Genomic DNA, 20,198 nt, shown 5'->3' with positions numbered 1-20,198 from the left:
GAAGGTGTACTGCAGCTGAGTGGGATGCTTCAGACGCCAACAGTCCACCAATCCCAGCGTGTCCAAAAGGCCAGACAGCCACGCTTGTGCCCGGGGGAGGTCCCTAGGGGGATAGCGATCCAGAGTCCCAGAAGCCACCGCATTGAAGTCCCCCCCAACCACCAGAAGCCCCCCCGGAAGGTCAAGCAGGAGGCGTCCCAGGTCCGCAAAGGTGGTGGACTGTAACCCCGGTGGGACGTACACTGAGACAAAGACGACTACCTTGCCCTCCATTCTCCCCACCAAGACAGTGTAGCGTCCCCTCTCATCATGGCGCACCTCATCTATTTCTAGCGGGAGCGAGGTCTTGACCATAATGCCCACCCCTCGTGAGCCTGATGTGAAGCCCGAGTGGGCCACCAAACGATAACCACGTCGGTTCATGGCACAATAGGAGTTACCAATGAGGTGTGTTTCCTGCAAAAAGACCACATCAGGCGAAATCCGTTTCAGATATTGCAGGACCACACCCCGCTTAATCCTATCACCCAGTCCGTTAACGTTCCAGGACAACAACGTCAGGTCCCTACCCCCCATCACATACAGAAGCCATCATTTGTCCCCCCGAGAGCATCTCAAAAAAACCAATACAATAAAGGGTTTGCCTTGCGGTAGAAACGAACCACACCCCACCCCAACCCACCCATCCCAACAGAACTCCCCCCACCCTGCACCCCTGCATGAGCCCGAACAGCCCCCCCAAAGTGCAGTGTGCCTGTCGCCCCATGGAAAGAAAACTAACTAGTCCCCCAGAGGAGGAGGGAGATCCCCCAAGAGACCCCGCACGACCTCTGCAGGAGGGGAACTTACCCTAACAGTCAATGGTGACAATAACACAGTCCAGAGCAAGGCCTACCATTAGTCCCTCAGTCCTGATCCGGCGGGCCCACCCCACCAACCGCTCCCCCCCCACCCCCCCCCCGGCCCCGATCTCCGGGCAGAGTGTCCAGCCAGTCCCCGGCCGCCTCGAGACGATCAAAAAAGTGCGTGCGGCCATCCACCTCCACCCTCAGCTTAGCCGGAAAAAGCATCGCATATTTGAGATTCAGGTCCCGTAGGCGACGTTTGACACCGAGAAAACTCAGTCGCTGCTTTTGGACCGCCGGAGTAAAGTCAGGATAGAAATTGATATCCATATTGTCAAGTCTGACCGGCCCTTGTAGCCTGGAGGTCTGCAGGATAGCGTCCCTGTCCCGAAAATTGAAAATCCGGGCGATGAGAGGCCTCGGAGGGGCTCCGGTCTTAGGCCTACCCCCGGGGACCCTGTGGGCACGTTCCACTGCAAAGAATTTACTCAGCCCCCGAGGCTGGAGATGGGTGAGGACCAAGTCCTCCACAAACAGATCCGCTGCCTCTGCCTCGCGTCCCTCCGGCACCCCGATGATGCGGACATTATTCCTCCGGGCCCGACCCTCGGAATCCTCCAGTCGACGATGCATCAGGGCGCTCGCCTGGCCGAGCCTGCGCACCTCCTGTTGGAGGGCCGCCACGTCGGACGTGAGGCCCGAGGTAGAGTGGGCCAAAGAATCGACCCGGTCATTTGTTTTTGAGAGATCGGCTCTCACGAGGCCCACGTCCACGAGGACCGAGTCGATCTTCTGCGCCAGAGTGTCAAAGCGCTGGTCCACTGAGGCCTTCATCTCGGCGATGGCGCCCATGACGTCTCGGAGGGTCAGGTCCGTGGGCAGAGCAGGAGCGTCAGTCGGGCCCGTAGGGGATCTACGTAGCGCCTCTGGAGATCCCTTCTGGAGGGTGTAGCGGTCCATATTGTTGGATTGATGGGCCGCGCCACGACGGGTCGACTTCACCTTAGCCCGGTCGCCATCTTGTTTTGTGGCCATGGTCGCGGTCCCAAATCGAGCCAATCTCCTCAAAAAGGGGGTAGACAATCCCGTTCAAGGGCTCCGGGGGGGGGCGACCACCGCTCCGCAGGACGGACCGCAGCCGGCGGGCTGGCAGGGCACCCCAACGAGGCCACACCACCGCACACTGCTTCGCGACCCTACCTCGCCTGGCAGCAAGGAGGGCGCAAAAGCGAAAGTGAAAGTGCGGGGTGCGCGAGTCACCCAGCCTTGCCCGCCGCTGTTATTCACTTTGCCGCCGGATCGCCCCACAACTCCAGTACGGGGGGCCGGCGTGGAGAAGGCCGCAAACCTTAATCGGTGCTCCCGCCAGTGTCCGAGGTCCGAATTGAAAACGGAAAACAGGCGTCACCTCAACTCTGGTTCACAAACACAGTCCCCTCATCTAGGACAGGATTCGGTCAGGATTTATGCAGGAGGTCGCGGAGGTCCTCGGGAGCCTCGCACCTACGCGGCCATCTTGGGTGCGCGCTAGGCTCCTCCCAGAACGTACATTTAAAGCAAATACTTCACAATTAATAGTCTTTGGTCTAAGCAGATTCCTATTTAATGTATATCTTATAAGGAATAAGAAAGGATGCAAGCTATAATACCTAAAGGCTGGTTAGTTAATGTTCTTGGTTGTTTTGATATTTTGAATTTTACTCCTTTCCCCTTTGCAAAATGTATTATGATAATCTTTTATATATTATCTGGCTTTTTAACTAATTTATATGTTTTTAGCATAGCTGTGATAGAATTGATTGTGATTGACCCCCACTAATATTGCCTGGAACTTTGGATTGTGTATTATGTTTTTAATTTATGTATGTTGCTTTTATGACAAAATAAGTCGAAATAAAGCTGAAATTGAATTGAATTGAATTGAAATCTGAAGAAGAAAACAAGAATTTTCACAGCTACATCATAAGAAAAACCTTGAGGGCTACGGACGCCCCACAATGCATCGGGGCAGTTAGAAGATTCGCACATCGTTTATTGTGGTGTCCCAAAGAGCAGGGACACAACATAGATTTGTGTGAAAGTGTTCTGGAACCTGCCGGGACCTTGGCAGTGCCCCCCTACCTGTGCCCCAACACAGAGAGAATGGAGGGTGATTGATTCACCCCTGAAGAAACTGTAGTTTTGATTTTAAAAGTTGCATGAGCCTAGCCTTCGTGAAGCTGTAAGGAGTGTAGGACCCTTTTGCTTAGTAGCCCAGTGAGCGCGAGGGAAGCATGTTGAAATCTGCATTTTAGGTGAAATGTTAATTTATAGGCAAACATGCATTTCTAGTGAAATGTTCACGTTTTGTGACATAGTCATTTTTGGTAAAGAATCCTTTGCTTTATAGTATTTGTAAAAGTGTGTCAAAACCAATATGTCTGGCCTTTAACCAGCGGCGATTCCTCCGCAATGGCGGAGGAGCGTCGCCCCACTGCCTGGCCCAGAGCCAGCAACTGAAAAATAAAACGATGTTCTAGCATCGTTTTATTTTTTATTTGCCGGCTCTGAGCCAGCTACATGCTGCGAGGGGCGGGGCATGTGGGGAGAAGTGCTATGTGTACTCCCTAAGTACGCATATGTGTTTGGCCAGCCGTCTCAGGCCGACCAAATCACACATGCATACTTAGGTTTCTCCAGCCTGGCTGCATTGAACAGCTGGGCTGGAGAAACCCTCACAGACGGCCTGGCCTGAGCAGAGGGTCATTCTAGCCCACTTAGCCCAACCCCCGCACTGCTCTGCAGCACTGGTATTGGATGGGAGTCTGTCCAAGGGGCTGCTGGGACAAGGAAGAGGAGAGGATGAGTGGCGCTAGAGGCGGCCAGAGCCTTCAGGAAAGTTCTGTTTATTTTTTAATATATCATTCCTAAGAGCCCCCACCCGGTGCAACCCCACCCCGCGCTCCTTCAACCCAGCTTACCACCCTTTGTTTGTGGCAGCCGCCACTGCCTTTAACAATATGACAAACTAGAGGGCAGAAAGCCACGTCTATTCACTGTGGGTTGAAAATCTGTAGGCTTCATAAAAAGGATTATAAAATAAGTTCCCACTGTTATGCTGATTATAGTTTGCTATACGATTTTGCCAACTGTGAATATATTTGTGATTATATGCATAGGGGCAGATTTATAACAGACTTGCGCCACTTTTACGCCGCCGTTGCGTCACTTTTGTGACGCAGCGGCGGCATAAACCCTGCGCCATGTTGCACCCCATTTACAACGTGACGCATCTAGGGAGATGCGTCACGTTGTAAAGCTTGCGCCACATGCGGGCGTACCTGCACAGGGGGGGGCGTTCCAGCGCAGGAACGCCTCCGAAAAGTGGCTGAGTGAAATCTACAAGATTTCACTAAGTCACTTTTCCGGCCATGCTGCGTCAAAACCCTGCGCCTGCTTGAAGCAGGCGTAAGGATTGACGCAGCATAGTAACAATAGGGCACCCCCGAGCCTTGCTGGAGCTGCGTCGTGCTTGCGACGCAACTCCAGCCATGCGCCAACCTTCCGCCATCAGATGCGTCATGCATCTGTTAATCCTTGCGCCACGTGACGCATCTTTCCTGGCGTATCCCTGCTGCTTTGCAGGGATGCGCCAGGAAACATAAATCTGCCCCATAGTATTTAGCTCTATGTTTAGTAAAGTAATTTTCCTATCCGTGTTAAAGGTAAAAGCACAGATTGGACAATGGTTTATTGCGAGTTATTATGTATGATAGTGAGTTCTAAGTTCCAAGCCACATCGCCTCCCTGAGGGAGCCATGCGCTGCATATCTGTATCTACTTTAAGAGTGAAATGCTGAAGCAGTGTGCCAGGCTTTCAATATGAGGTGCCAGGAGCATTGGAATACCGGTGGGCAACAACCTCAGTTGATATCATTGTTGTCCAGTAGCTCTTGGATTCCCTTGGGCTCCCAAAAAGTTCTCACATACATTAATAGGAAGATGGTGGTGCTGTGGGTCTGTGAACTAAAAGGTTGCAATAAGAGAACTGGGTGCAGTCAGATAGAAAAGCTTCTAACTAATAACCCGAAATTCGTCTTCAAGTCTTGGAGTACGATTGGTGAGATCAACCGTAAGATTTCTGTGATCAATCAAATGTGGCATCTCTTGCATCTCTCTAGCTGGGCAATGTTTGTGCTTCTGGTGTAGCTCTGTGTACAGTCCAAACAAAGATGTGTTGTAGGTAAAACACAGGCGTTGTAAATAGACTCCATATACTTGCATGCAGAAACATACAGATGTATTTACAAGTTCACAGTATACACAATATACATGGAACGGTAAGTTGTTGCCCCAGATACCAGCTCTGCTCAGTCCAGCCTTGACTCACTCTGACTCTCAGCTACCACAGATAGAACCAGCTCCCTCTAGTAAAGTATGACATCTCAACAAGGCCGACATCATGCAACATGGATCATTTGCATGCACTCACAGAGACTGAAGGAACACAGGGCAAGATTCTGCACGCTGTCCAGGACTGGTTATTTTCTTGGCCAGTTATTTCTGGATATTGTTTCTGACTACTTCGAAGGCAATGTAGCTCGTCGTGCAGATGATACAGGCCTGGTCGAAAGCCTGGGCATGTCCTGCATGTTTGGTTGATGTGGTTGAATATCAAGCCCTTAATGTACTGTGCCAAATTAGAAAGCAAATGCGTGTTGCCTTCATCCAGGTCACAGAGGACAATGGCTTGCACTGTTGTTCTGAAATTGACTTCTGGAAGAAAGGGTTTCGCGTTCTTCGGGTGGAAGAACTGGCACCATGCAGTTTTTTTGTGACAATGTGTTCTTTAAATGTGAGGCTTGAGTCACGGCTGACTCCAAATGATAATGCATTGCCTGTCAGCTCTGGGGGGACCACGTGTCTTCACTGTGTGTTGTGTGGGTTATTTGTAAATAGAAATTCAGTCTTTCACTAGCTGAGCTTAAGATAGGTACTTGACATCCTAGGCTGAATTCACTTGAGGCAAGTGTTGCATCTCCGAACGTCATCGGTAGAGTGGTTTTTGATGGGTAGTTGGTTGTTGTCTGCATTGTGTTGGCTCTTAATGCTGTCGTTCAGTGTGGCCATAGGGTGTTCCAGGTGGAGGATGAAGACGACGAGTAGAAGGGAACCTCGGGAAAGTGCTGAGGAGATGAATGTTTCTGGAATCTTGCAGTCCTTATCTGTAAACGTTGATGGTGATTCCTCCTGCAGGAGGTGAACCATTATAGGGATGTCAGACAAGTCCATCTATGTTCTAAGGGTGTGGGCCAGTGCTCAGCAGTCAACTGTGTCAAGGCTGAAGAGAGGTCGACCAACAGGAGGCAGGGTCATTTCTATTGGTGCTGAGAAAGACGTCATCAACTGCTTGAAGAGTGGTTGTCTCCATATTGCAGTGTGCTCTGATTCTCGACTGATGCCCCTGTGGGGAAGTAGTTTGCTGACCTGCTCCTTTAGCTGGGTAGAGACTGCTTTTTGGAACTGTTCACATATCGATAGTCCGAAGAACAATGCTGGACATTCCCCACCAGCCGACCATTAGTGTGACGTGATCTGCTTTCTGCATCGCCTATCTTTGCATCTAGTGCTTAGGTTTCATGCATTATGTCTTTACTTCTCGTCTGTAGGGTTTACACCATTTGTGCACTTTCTGTCATCCCTGTTTCTACTTGTATGCCCTGCTCTGTCATCTCATGTGCATCTCTCATCATTAGTTTTAAAATAATTCCTATTACATTAACTTTGGCTTCTAGTGATGTTCTTGTTTCATGCGTTGCTTCTTACATCAAGGCAGGGAGGTTCCATAGGAGTCGGGGTTGGTTCCTCTGGAGGCGGATGATGTTATGTTAAATGTTATGTTAAAATATTTATACCGCGCACTTTCACCATCGGTTTCTTGGCGCTAAATGACAAATAACAGAAAGCCAGGATGAGATAATTAGCCGAATGCAGATTGGAAGAGCGAGGTTTTGATGGGTGGATGCTGGTCTGATATATTTAACCTGGTTTGTTTGAGACGTCACCCTCAGTGCCTGGTCTTTGACCAGTTCTGTTTTTCTATTGTGTATGTTCCCCCCTTCTCAGTAACCGTTTTGGGTTAGGTCATATGTCTTTCTTTTCAAGGCGGGGTCGGCAGTGTTCTTGTTCCGACCTCATTAGATAGGGTCAGGCGGGCAACTAGAGCCAAATTTCAGGGGTGTTGAAAAAGATTTCGGGGGGAGGGTGGCTAATTCCTCCAGGTATAGGCAGAGTGGCTCTAAGAAGGGGTGACAACACAACAAAAGCCTCATTAACAAGTAAATGGTTTTTTAAAGACCTGTGAAGTACTCGGGTGCAGCTGCAAATAGATGGTCGCCAGCCCGCGAAGCTACACACACGACGGGGAGGTGGGGGGGGGGCTGAAGCCCGGTGAGCCCAATGGGTGTTGCGCGCCTGGATTGGGCTCTCGCTTATTTGTTGGATACTGTCCAGAGCAGACGGCGCTCAGTCATCTCTCCAGGGTTGCGTTGTCTTGTTTTGTGACTTGCTCCTTGAGTAGTGACAACGCGTTCTGCTCTGTATTAGTTCATTGAGCCCCTGTCCTGGTTGCATTCGTTTTTAAAATATTAGCATCGCTCAGTAATGCACCCACACTGTTCACAGCCACAATCCACCTTCACTTTTGTATTTCCTCGGGCCGATAGGGAGGCTGGGCTGTTTCTCTTGTGTATGCTCTTGCATTATACTCCTCCGTATCGAAACTGTCCTGCTTTCACCTTCTAGTTTCTTGTACTCACATCGATTTTATGATAAAGCAGGACTCAGGTTACTGCCATTCTTGCCTGCGCCTCCCCGTCTGAGTGACCAGCTCAGCGGTCTTTCAGCTTCAGTGATGGAGGTGGTCCTCCTGGGCCGAACCTCTGTTGTCTCCTCCTAGCATCTTCTCCCTGTGGGCTATTGTATATCTCTTCTGGTCACCGTGGCTGGCTTCTAACCCCGATGCAGAGCATTAAGGCCTTAAACAGTGCTTTGCTTCTCTTAGTTGCCTTTTTGATTGTACTCTTGTAGAAGGTGGTTTTAGTTATCGAGAAGAGGGATCTGTGCGCACAGCAGACTGCTTTAACTTGGGTGAGGTCGTCTGGGTATTGGACCATCTTCACTTCTGTTCTTGCCAGCGTCTGGCCTGTATGCTCACAAAGAGCTCGTGGGTGTACCACAATGTCGAAGATTTAGGTTTATAGGAGTGTTTCTCTATAGTGTTGAGTTCTGCATGGCTTTCAGAGTTGCTTTCTAGATGGAGAAAAGTATATTGACGTCTGATGTGGGCTGGAGGGAGTTTGATTGGTTGATCTGTTTTTCTAAGCTGGTGTTTATGTTTAATTCTTTGAAGGCATAAAAGGCACTTTTTAGGTCTCGTGAGCCAAAGGCTCGAAGAGACATTTTATATCTGGGCTTTTCAAAGTGCTGCCGTGGCCTAAAGCTACAGTGCACGTGAACGTGCACGCGCGCAGCGCCATGTGTCTTTCCTCCATAGCGATCGTAATCACGATCACTTTCACTTTCGCGGGCTCCTCTGTTGCTGGCATTCCCCCCTCCCTTCTCGCCCAGCCCTTCTTTTTCTCTCTTCGTTTCCCTTTCGCTCCTCATTCTGCTTTCTATATATTTGTATTCTTAACCAGGAACACGGAGGACATCTGCCTGCGTTACAAGTTAATAAGCAATGTTGTGTCATGAGAACCTAATTCCATATATTTCCAATGCATTGCACTTACGAAAGGCACCAAGTCTCACTAATAGTAAATGGGACTAAAAAAAACTGAGGTTGTCTTTCTCTCACTGACAGATGCTAAATATCACACATAGTGAGGAGGTGTCGAACCTAAGACCTTAATCGTAAATGCGACTCCTTGTACAGCTCCTTTGTGTCCACTCGGCTCGATGATTACCGTGCACTGATGTTTGCCACGGGGCCGCGTGCGCACCGGAGCTGCACTCAATAGGTGAGTGCCAGCTGCTCATGCGTAATGTAGTCAGTGTTGTGCACTGACGCTGCTGCTGGCCACTCTCACAGTGACTTCCCTTCAGTGAGAAGGTAGGAAAGTGTGCTGTGTGCATCGTAATTCCTACAGCGCTGCAGCTTCTGAGCTCATCTGGCCACTGTCGTGCTTCCTCCAAGGCAGCTTTACTTTCACAGATAGCATCAGAGAAGTCTGTAGGCGAGAAGGCAGGGGTGTCCAATCTCCTCTTTTGAAGGGTCCAGTGTTTGTTTAAAATTTTAAAAGGGATGTTTGTATTGCTGTAACGTTACTGTTTTTCAGAAGTGTACAAGCCGCAGCGTTTTCTTTCTCACGATTTCCTCTATAGTCAGTTCGGCTTCTTTGAGAAACAAGGCTGTTGCTGATCATAAAACAAGTTGCAATGACTGCAGAAAACGCCTCTCTATTAAAACGCGGTGTCGCTTAAATATAATAAAGTGAAAACGTTACAGCCGCAGCAATACGAAAACACGTCATGCAGTGAAAAAAACAAAACACAAGACTTCTGGCACGAGTTGTCTGGGCATCCCTTCACTTCAGACTTCTCCTGTCCTCCTCATCTGCTCACAAACCTTGATAGTGTTGTCATATTTCTTAAAAGAGCTCGGGAGGAGATGTGGCCAAAAGGTCAGAACTGCCAACTTTGCAATCGGGGAACCAGCTTTGCTGCGAATTCTGGCGTCAGCTCAACATCCGGTGAATCTGGGCAATTGGCACACAAATTAGCCTGCTTTGTAGATGCTCAGCGAGATCACGTGGTGCACAGGTCTTCATGGTTTAATCATTTTCCTGCTCTTACTTTCTTAGCCCTAGAAATATGTGCCAGGTATTCAAGGTAATCAATACTAGTGGCAGTAGCTGTACCAGCGAGCAGTTTAGCATAATTATGTGGACGCATGCCTCTTTTTCTTCCACCACTGAAGTTTAGTAAAAAAAAAAGGAATTTGGTTATGGTTCACAGATCATGCATATGTATGCCCATAAATTATCCCCTTTGTATTGTAAAGCAGCAACCTCTAGTTGTCCCATGACAGATGTGAGTCCTGTTTGTATCCGGTGTTTGTAGTTTTGCTTTTCCTATTGTAGATGCACAACTACAAGTCCCATAATGCAACACTTAATGATTAGCTAGACTCACCAAACAATGCAAGGTCAATCTAGAGGTGTAATGAATGATTTTATTGTTCACTTAAGTGGCACAGGATCCTTCTTCAATGCCTCCATTGGGTATATTTCTCTTTTCATATTGGTAGCTCTCCCAAAACATAAATATACAGACCTATTTGTTATTGGAGTCTTTGGTGGTTCACAAATAGGGTTTCCAACTGAAGTACTATGATTCGGCCAGGGACATCCAAGCATGCAGGGCCTAGGGGTCTCTGGGGTTTGGGGGATGGGTGGTAAAATGCACAAGTTTTAATTAGGCAGACGGTGGCGCTAGGTGACCTTATGGGAATTATTGCAAACAGATGAATTGTGATCAGGTCAAAGGCAACAGTGTAGGCAGTTCGTGCCGCTGGGGATGGCCATTGGTTTTAGGGCATTTACACTTGTTAATTTAATTGATTATATTACCTTGAAGAAATACTACTGTTGTTGAATGACATTTCTCTGCTTGGATGGGTGACTATGCTTGTGATAAAATGTCACATACAAGAACTGCAAATGTCACACATGGAAATGGGACCCCTAAGCAGACCGGAATGACTACATTTGCCATCTTTATTCGAAAAACACTAGCCATTTGTTCATATTATGAGACTATGGAAGGGTCTGTAACTGGTACTTGAATATCAGCAGGTGTAAAACCCACTGTTCTCTAACTTGGCAATTTTGATTATGTTTGCTTTAACAATTATTTAAGAGTAACTTAGAAGACTGTAAAGTAACTTAAAAGTGATTTTTCTTCCTGTACGTGATGTTTTAAATTTATATTTTCAAAGGGAAAAAAATTCTAGCTTTTAGCCTTTCACTGATATTCCCAATTTTCATTTCAGTTATGCCAGTAAAATACTAGCCAGGTGTCTTGCTACCTTTTACTTCCCCTCCTTATATCTCAACGCTTATCTTTAAAGATTGCCCAAAACCTTCTGCCATCTGCGCTACCTGAGGATAGTAACAGATAATGAAACTACTTTACTGACTTACCGAAAGCAGTCTTGGAACGATAAAGAACTTGCCAGTGGGCTTGTACAGTAGCCTCATTGTCCGGTGAAAAGTAAGATGTGGGAAGGAAAGAGCTGAGGGGAGGGAAAGATGCTCTTTATAGGGGCCCCTTGTCAAGTAAGTATCCAGTCTTGGGATTTATGCTGCTTCCTGGTATGTAAAGGTTTGCATAATGAATGGGTCTGACTATAACTACAAGTGCAACAGTGAACTTGAACTGGAGCATCCGCTGACACAGGCAAACGCACAGTTGCAGAATCTGAGCTACCAGTTCTGTATAGAGATACCTCAAATACATGCTGTCAAATCGCATCAAGCAAACATTAAGTTCACCACCTTAGTTATTTGCCGCACTTGATTTCTTAAACTCCAACTGCACTTTAACACATTAAAAAAATTAACAAATCCGATCCGCCTTAGCTCCCTGGACCTTCTAGCAATGTGATGGGTGATTTGTACTTCATAACACAAAAAATTCCATGAATTAATTAGGAAATTTTATCGAGGATACCCCGAACGCACTCACATATAATTGTACTTCAAGTGTATTCATATTTTTCTTTTTTGAAAAATTCTGTATTTTGTAGTCCCTTTAAAAAAAGGTTCTTGAGGAGGCATGCCCTCAGAACTCCAAAGTTGTATACAATGAAGTCAGTCTTTGTGTGTTTATTGTATTATATTCCTCTCTTTTGCTGAATGACCCCACGTCTCACAACCCGACTATCAGTGCGACCCTTCATCATACCCCAGATTGTCCTTTTTTACCCCGAGCAAATGTTTGTGAGCGCCCGTGCTTTAACGCATGTCGCACAGCAGCCTGTGCTGCTGTGCAACATGTTTAAACAAGCATTGGCATAGCCAATCGGTCTCGCCCAAGGTAGTTCTGTTGGCTTTGTCAATGTTTTTAGGCATGTTATACAGTGGCGTGGCTGCTGTGCAGCATCGTTGAAAGTAAAACAACAAGCATTTGCAATACAATAGGTCTCGCATTTACGCAAGTTTAAACTATTGGCATTGTACATCACAATACCTTTTATTTATGTTTTGGTTTTTTACAACATAAATTAAAGGCATTTCATTTACAATACCATTTACAATACCAATAGCTCCAAAACTCGCAGTTGCGAGACCTATTGCATTGCAAATGCTTGTTCCTCTTTTTGGTTACCTTTGATGCAATGGTGTGTTGCGAAGGACAGAGTAGGGGATGGCAAAATGGCCCATTTAGTCATAGGGTATCAGACTATTGCCGTACAATGTGAGTGAGGCTGAGAGGATGAGGTTGAGCGGGATTTTTACAAGGGCTTATCGCCACCAGAACGTCACTTTCTTTGACGTTCTGGTGGTGATAACCCCATCGCCTTATTTACAGAGCGGCGTTAAGCCACGTAAGGTGGCCTAATGCCGCCTTGTAAATAATACCCATTTCACGCAGCACTAAGGGGCATATTTACAACAACCGGCGATAATTTTCGCAAAGCGCACTTAGCGCTAGGATAATTATCGCCGGCTAGCGCGGATTTTTATCGCTGAGATAGCGTGCTATTAGCAACACTTATCTCAATAGCGATAAAAATCCTCACGCTAACTGGCTAACGTGAAATTATCGCTGGAAACCCAGCGATAATCTCACGTTACCTTGTTGATATGGACTCACAAACTTAGCCATGATATCCTCCTCCCATAGGATATCATGGCTAAGTCAGTCCTGAAGCAGGTGTCAGGAACTAGCGATAACAGGTGTTATCGCTACTTTTCCTGATGCTATGCTTCATAGCGTGGGGCTTGATGATAGGAGAAATGTCGCTTAGCGACATTTCTCCTATCATGTTAGGTCAGGAACGCCCACTTTGCATCTCATTAGAGATGCAAAGCTGGGCGTTAGGAATCCTGACACTAAAGCAAGGTTTCACGCGTTAGCGTGGCATTGCTAATTTAGCGAAAAAATTATCGCCGCTTTTCGGCCGAAAACGGCCGCAAAAGCGGCGATAATTTTGTATCGCCAGCTTGTAAATATGCCCCTTAGTGTGAAAGGGGAAGCAATGGGTGTTGCAGTGGGTGATGAGATTTGAGATTTCTTTAATAAAGTTCTTTGGGGTCCAGAGGATCTGCAGATCAATGAAAGGGAGTTGCCTCAAAATGCTGTGAGAGGGAAGTGACAGGCAATAGGTTCAAAGGATGCCATGTTGTTAGTTTTGCTCATGTAGCAACACTAAGAGGACCGGTTGATGACCGAGTCTACCCTATGTTTTGTTTGCGTTGCCTATGTTTTGGATTGTTGTAGCCTGAAGGGATGAGGATGCCTGGGATGTGTATGGAGGTGGGTACGAAGAATGTTTTTGTGATTAGAAGTGCAACATCTCCATTTGCGATTCTCAAATAGCGATTTTTGGAGAATCGCTATTTGAGAATTGCAAAACAGGATGTATTTAAAAAATTGCAATACTTTTGCGATTTCTTAAAATTCCTTAATTGCGATTAGCAAATTGCGAAATCGCAATTAAGGAATACCTTCCCATTCATTCCTATAGCAATGAATGGGAAGTCCTTCTCAATTTGCGATTCGCTATTTGCTAATCGAATGTTGAGAATAATTTCAAAGGTGCAAGGGTGTCATGATGACACCCTGAAGCACCCCTGAAATCAGCATCTGTGCACATATAGCGCACATACATGCCCTAAGGGCATGTATGTGCACCACATGGCACTTTGAAATATGCAAAAAAGTGCATATTTCAAAGAAATCGCAATTTACCACCAACTTGAAGTTGGTGGTAATTTGCGATTTCTTAAGGAGAAATCGCACAACTTGGGTGCGTGTTACATTGCATTTAAGAAATCGCAATTTGCGATTTCTTAAATGATTACGCAAACTTAAGAAATCGCAAATTTAGCGATTCCTTAAGATTGCGAGGCTGAAATGCCTCATACATCTCCTTTTGCGATTTTGTATTCGCAAACACTGTTTTTTTGCCATTCGCAGCGTTTGCGAATACAAAATCGGTTGATACATATGCCCCTAGGTTCTGTACTGTGATGAAGTAAGTTATGTCTCGAACTTGGGTGACTGCATAGTGTTCACTGATGAACATAAGCTGAAAGGCTTGTGCAGTATATAGCTGGTGTGTGTGTTAGTGAGTGATATGTGAATAAGACTGTTGTGTTAGGTGTGTGGGTTGGGGTTTTGTGTCTGCTTTAGCTGGGTGTGAGCTTTGATATGGCTAGTGCTCCAATGTATGTAAGGCGCCTATTGCTGATGGCTGACCTGATGCCAGGGGTCCCGCCCCTTCGCACGCGCAGGCCCACACAGACAGCACTGTTGTCTGTCTGCTCTTAGCTGTAGACGCCAGAGTCTGATGGATACCCAGGTGCTCTGGTAGAAGTAGGAGGCAGAGGCCGTGATTGGCTGTGATCGCCTCATCTTCACACAATAAAAGGAGCGTGCACTATTGCCATAGAGTGTTCCTTACAATGCTGACAAAAATCCATCTCTTAACACTGACACAACAGTAAAGTACATCTGGAAAGCAATGTCACCACCTGGACCAGATCTGAAAAATGCATCTTCGCCGAAGCTGACTGTTGCAAAGTATAATGATGAGCTCATGGGCTCAGAGTATCAGCAGGCTACACGTCACTGGGTCATATATACCAGGCTTGGGGAGCAGACTCCTCATGCGCACTGGATGCAGATGTACCTTACCCCACATCACATGATGCCCTCGGTGTCATTTATTTCCATTCAGAACAGAGAAAGGATGCATCCTGTCACTAGCCCTGGGCGACTGAATATTGTGCACAACGGTAATCGTGGACTGTGTCTGAAAACCTCGTATATAGTATACACAACTATATGAGGTGATAACAGGAGTCACCAAGTACTAATGTGATGGCTCCAGTGTGGCATCCTCAAATGTTTTAGTAATCACTAGGGGTGGGTGAGATTACATTTTTCGCTCACCAAACTATAACTATTTCGCTAAATTAACTTGGCCAGTAACTGGTGTGAAAATTAAATACGAGGGCAAGCCTTGCATACAAGGGGCAGCGGCGGTTCCACGGGGAGACTCGTTTGAACAGAAAGTGTGTTGTGACCACAGCAGGCATCCCTTTCACAGTTCCAGTGAGATTTTCCACTCAAACGAGTTTCCTGCGAGAGAGATATGATGCAAACAGTGTAATGGAATAAAAGAAAAAAAGAAGCAACATATTCGTGAATTATGTGAGATTACAGTGAAGAAGAAAAGTTTTGGCTGAGTAATCGTAACCAGTGCCATGGCCTTCCACACCCTGAGGACCCCGTCAATGCAGTGACGAATCAATCGCGATTCCAATGCATCTGGTCACTGAGATCAATGCATTTTAAGCATGGCTGGAACTATTGCGAGGACCATGACTGAGCAGCCTGCTAAATGCAAAGGTAGCAATGTTCTGGAAGTGGAGCTCTTGTGAACAGAGGCTGAAGCCATTCCATGAACATGTTCTGGCAGTGGAGCTCTTGTGAACAGAGGCTGAAGCCATTCCATGAACATGTTCTGGCAGTGGAGCTCTTGTGAACAGAGGCTGAAGCCATTCCATGAACATGTTCTGGCAGTGGAGCTCTTGTGAACAGAGGCTGAAGCCATTCCATGAACATGTTCTGGCAGTGGAGCTCTTGTGAACAGAGGGTGAAGCCATTCCATGAACATGTTCCTGCAGTGGAGCTCTTGTGAACAGAGGCTGAAGCCATTCCATGAACATGTTCCTGCAGTGGAGCTCTTGTGAACAGAGGGTGAAGCCATTCCATGAACATGTCCCTGCAGTGGAGCTCTTGTGAACAGAGGGTGAAGCCATTCCATGAACATGTTCCTGTAGTGGAGCTCTTGTGAACAGAGGGTGAAGCCATTTCATGAACATGTTCTGGCAGTGGAGCTCTTATGAACAGATGGTGAAGCCATTCCATGAACATGTTCCTGCAGTGGATCTCTTTTGAACAGAGGCTGAAGCCATTCCATGAACATGTTCCTGCAGTGGAGCTCTTGTGAACAGAGGGTGAAGCCATTTCATGAACATGTTCTGGCAGTGGAGCTCTTGTGAACAGAGGGTGAAGCCATTTCATGAACATGTTCTGGCAGTGGAGCTCTTGTGAACAGAGGGTGAAGCCATTCCATGAACATGTTCCTGCAGTGGAGCTCTTGTGAACAGAGGCTGAAGCCATTCCATGAACATGTTCCTGCAGTGGAGCTCTTGTGAACAGAGGGTGAAGCCATTCCATGAACATGTTCCTGCAGTGGAGCTCTTGTGAACAGAGGGTGAAGCCATTTCATGAGCATGTTCTGGCAGTGGAGCTCTTATGAACAGAGGGTGAAGCCATTCCATGAACATGTTCCTGCAGTGGAGCTCTTGTGAACAGAGGCTGAAGCAATTCAATGAGCATGTTCCTGCAGTGGAGCTCTTGTGAACAGAGGTGAAGCCATTTCATGAACATGTTCTGGCAGTGGAGCTCTTATGAACAGAGGGTGAAGCCATTCCATGAACATGTTCCTGCAGTGGAGCTCTTGTGAACAGAGGCTGAAGCCATTCCATGAACATGTTCCTGCAGTGGAGCTCTTGTGAACAGAGGCTGAAGACATTCCATGAACATGCTCTGGCAGTGGAGCTCTTATGAACAGAGGCTGAAGCCATTTCATGAACATGTTCCTGCAGTGGAGCTCTTGTGAACAGAGGCTGAAGCCATTTCATGAACATGCTCTGGTAGTGGAGCTCTTGTGAACAGAGACTGAAGACATTCCATGAACATGCTCTGGCAGTGGAGCTCTTGTGAACAGAGGGTGAAGCCATTTCATGAACATGTTCCTGCAGTGGAGCTCTTGTGAACAGAGGCTGAAGCCATTCCATGAACATGTTCCTGCAGTGGAGCTCTTGTGAACAGAGGCTGAAGCCATTCCATGAACATGTTCCTGCAGTGGAGCTCTTGTGAACAGAGGCTGAAGCCATTCCATGAACATGTTCCTGCAGTGGAGCGCTTGTGAACAGAGGCTGAAGCCATTCCATGAACATGTTCCTGCAGTGGAGCTCTTGTGAACAGAGGCTGAAGCCATTCCATGAACATGTTCCTGCAGTGGAGCTCTTGTGAACAGAGGCTGAAGCCATTCCATGAACATGCTCTGGCAGTGGAGCTCTTGTGAACAGAGGCTGAAGCCATTCCATGAACATGTTCCTGCAGTGGAGCTCTTGTGAACGGAGGGTGAAGTCACATCTTGAACATGCTCTGGCAGTGGAGCTCTTGTGAACGGAGGGTGAAGTCACATCTTGAACATGCTCTGGCAGTGGAACTCTTGTGAACAGAGGCCGAAGGCTGCACCATGAACATGTTCTGGCAGTGGAGCTCTTGTGAACAGAGGGTGAAATCACATCTTGAACATGCTGTGGCAGTGGAGCTCCTGTGAACAGAGGCTGAAGCCGCATCAAGAACATGTTGTGGCAGTGTAGCTCTTGTGAACAGAGGGTGAAGCCTTATCAAGAACATGTTCTGAAGCTCTTCTGAACAGAGGCCGAAGGCCACATCATGAACATGTTCTGGCAATGGAGATCTTGTGAACAGAGGCTAAAGGCCACATTATCAACATGTTCTGGCAGTGGAGCTCTTATGAACCGCAGCTGAAGCCATTCCATGAACATGTTCTGGCAGTGGAGATCTTGTGAACAGAGGCTGAAGGCGATATCATGAACATGTTCTGAAGCTCTTGTGAACATAGGCTGAAAGCCACACCATGAACATGTTCTGGCAGTGGAGATCTTGTGAACAGAGGCTAAAGGCCACATTATCAACATGTTCTGGCAGTGGAGCTCTTATGAACCGCAGCTGAAGCCATTCCATGAACATGTTCTGGCAGTGGACATCTTGTGAACAGAGGCTGAAGGCGATATCATGAACATGTTCTGAAGCTCTTGTGAACATAGGCTGAAGCCACACCATGAACATGTTCTGGCAGTGGAGTTCTTGTGAACAGAGGCTGAAAGCCACACCATGAACATGTTCTGCAGCTGCTCATAAGCACAGGCTGGATCGGTGTACCCGATTTCATGAATCCATGAAATTACCCAGCGCAGCGGCTCATTTAGTCACACAACGTTAGCCCCCTACAGCTCAGTTCGGGCACATAGAGCAGTGGTGGCCTATCCATTTCCCTGGCTCACCCCCGAGATGAGTCTTGTGAAAGGTATTCTCCTACTCCCCCCGCAGTGTGGCACACAAAGAGTTTCATACTCTCCCCAGGAGGATTGTCATAGGAGGAATATTTTCTCTGTTCTACCTACGGTGGTATACGAACAAGTCTCCAATCCTCACTTCCTATCAAACAGGGCCCTGGGACTATGTTTTATGCTCCCCCACAAAAAGAGCTATATCATTCACAGAGTCATATGAGCGAAGTTTTACAACCTTTGCACTAGGCGGGGACACATCCCACATTCATTCATTCATTCATGACGGATCAAAGTACCTTGAATGGGGAAGAGTGAAGCCTGGCAGGGTGGAGTGCAACATTCACAATTACTCAAATGCAACTGAGTTGGTAGTTATTCATTTCTCAAAATGAGCACCCCATGCACGTATAATGATAATGGATGAGAACCTCCATGTAAAGGATGAAGGGAATGCATCCCTCCTAATACTAGTAGATGTCTCACCAGCCTTGTCACCGTCCATAATGTTACAGTTCTCCACATCCTATCAGCACATAAATGGCTACAGAGGGCTCAATACTAACATCCTTACTCAAGAAGATACCAGGTTGTACAAGCAGAATCATTTAGAGCCAATGTCTTGAACCCAGACTCTGAAGTACATCAAGTATCAACCCTGTCACAACCTTGGTCATAATTAACGCGGAACCACTATGACGTCTACTTGAGGCAGTAAGAGAGACATCCATTCACTGGTACGCTGATCACATCTAGTTATTCATAGAGTTACTTACCAAAATGACATCTAGAAACAGGGTAGCAGAGCAACTTCGAAACATGGATTTTGGTTGGCATTCTCGCCAAAACTGCCACAAAAAATGTCTACTGATATTACCAGGCAAGAAGAAACAGAAAAAATCCAGAAATTGCTAGAACACTGGAAACTTTAGGCAAAAATCTTTTGGCTTAAAAGAAAACTGATATCTCAATATTCAGTCCCAAGTTACCGAAAAAGGCACTATTACAACTACACTTGTCAAAAAATCAGCATGAACTGCACCACGCAGCGTACCAGAAGCGCAACTTATCGCGTTGAAGTGGCTGCCGCTCGAGTTGATGTTCTACTCCAGTGGCAGCTTTCTGACTGAACAGCAGTGACCGCCAACGTAGGAAAAAATCTCTCTGGGTGCCCTCCTAGCAACCAAAAATCGTGCTAGGGGATGCCAAATCTCGTTTGTGCTCACCAACTTATCGTTTTCAAGCTGCATGCATTGAAGAAATCTTACTTGGTGCCCTCCTAGCAACCGAAAATCGTGCTGGGGACGCCAAATCTCTCTTGCGCTCGCCAACTTATCGTTTTCAAGCTGCATGTGAGAAAAAACTCAGCCACACGGCGGATGGTGGAATTTGGCCTGGACTCCCCATTACAAGTGTAACCCCAAGTGGCCAAAAGACTTCAATTCTGCCGGCGGAGCGGAATATCGGCGGAATGGAATATATCGACACCTCTAGTTAATTCTTCAAGCCTAGAAGCTAAGTAGGCCTGTTTCAAAAAGCTCTGGAAACCTCTAATTGTAAAGGCTACATTGTTCTCATTCACTCCATTATACAAGATGGTGAATTTTCCATCAGACCTATTGCTATGGGGCATATTTCCAAAGAAATTGGCGAAGTGTGTCGTTAAGCCTAGAAGGCTAATAACACGCTCCACCACTTCCAGAACTCAGGGCTGCACCATATTCACAAGACTATGGTGCCGCCCTGCGTTACCCCCTGCGCTGGAGCAAACTTTAGCTGCCTACCGCCAACGCAGGCATTCTTGCACCATAGTGCAAGGGTGCCTGTGTTGAGGGTAAGATTGTTTATGTGCAGGAAGGTCCCCCTTCCGGCACATAATCAATCTTTAATTGCCGTTTTGTAACTTCTATGTGTGCTGCTTAATGCGGCACACATAGAAGTTGCAAAACTGATTTTTTTTAAATGA

Source organism: Triturus cristatus, chromosome 2_1 (assembly GCF_964204655.1).
Source record: "Triturus cristatus chromosome 2_1, aTriCri1.1, whole genome shotgun sequence".
NCBI lineage: Eukaryota > Metazoa > Chordata > Amphibia > Caudata > Salamandridae > Triturus > Triturus cristatus.
This window is presented reverse-complemented; position numbering follows the sequence as displayed.